We start from the raw sequence: 1,283 nt of genomic DNA on the forward strand, positions 1-1,283 counted from the left end.
AAATAGCTATTTTTAATTATAATTTAATTAAATTAATTTATTATATAGGCCCTTTTAGCCTAATTAATTTAACTTAAGTTAATAATAAGCTATTAAATCTAGAAGACTTAAAAAAGGTCTTAAAAAAAGGTTATTTCTTTAAATTAAATTAAGCTGCTTTCCTTATTGCCTTTATAGGTAACTTAAATATATATAAAGAGTGGCTTCTTAATATAACTAAAAGAGTTATTATAGTAAAGAGGGTATTACTTTTAATATAAAATATATCTATAAATAAAGTTTTAAAATAAAGGTAAAGTAATAATAAGGTTAGCCTAAAGGTTTTATTAAAATTAAAATTAAAGAAATTAAGTTAACTTTTATATAAGTTAATTAATAAAAGCTAAATTAACCTAAAGTTAATAATAACTAAATTTACTAATTAAATATATATGCCTAGGTATAGAACTAATTAACCTTATATTTAAGAACTATAAATAAAGTAATATTAATAAAGAAGTAGTGATTTAAACTGGGGAAATAAGACTTTAGGTAAGTTCTATATAGACTAAACTAATTATAATTTAAAACTATAAAAGCAAGAAGTATATAAAATTAAATAAAGGTAAGGTAATAATAAGATTCTATAAAGGTTCTATTAAAATTAGAATTAAAGGAATTAGGTTAAATTTTATATAAGTTAGTTAGTAAAAGCTAAATTAATATCTACTAATTAATTGCATATACTGGGGCATATAACTAATTGACCTTACATTTAAGCTATAGATAAAGTAATATTAGTAAAGAAGCAGTGGTTTAAACTAGAGAATATTAATAATACTTTATATTTTATATTAAATATATATATATAAGTAATTTAATTTTTTTAAAATTATAACTTAAAATAGAATTTATATTTATAATAATAGGTTTAACTTTATAGAATAATTATAAGATTTTTATATTAAATTTATTACTTTATAAATTAATTTAAGATTTATTTATATATATAAAAATAAGCTAATAATTATATTTTTTATAAATAATTTATATAAATAAAAAGTTTCTTAAAGATTTTATATTTATAAACTTAAAGATTATAGTTTTATTAATTAAATCTTTAATAAACTTTATAATTAAAAATAAATAAAATATATTATAAAGTTTATATCTTTTATTACTTTTATATTTATTATTTAAAAAATTATTAATAATAAACTTAAAAAAAAAGTTATAATTAATTTATAAATATTAAATAAAATAATAATTTTTAATAATTATTTATTATTAAAATAATAAAATAT

This window comes from Fusarium mangiferae (genome assembly GCF_900044065.1).
Source record: "Fusarium mangiferae strain MRC7560 genome assembly, contig: FMAN_scaffold006, whole genome shotgun sequence".
NCBI lineage: Eukaryota > Fungi > Ascomycota > Sordariomycetes > Hypocreales > Nectriaceae > Fusarium > Fusarium mangiferae.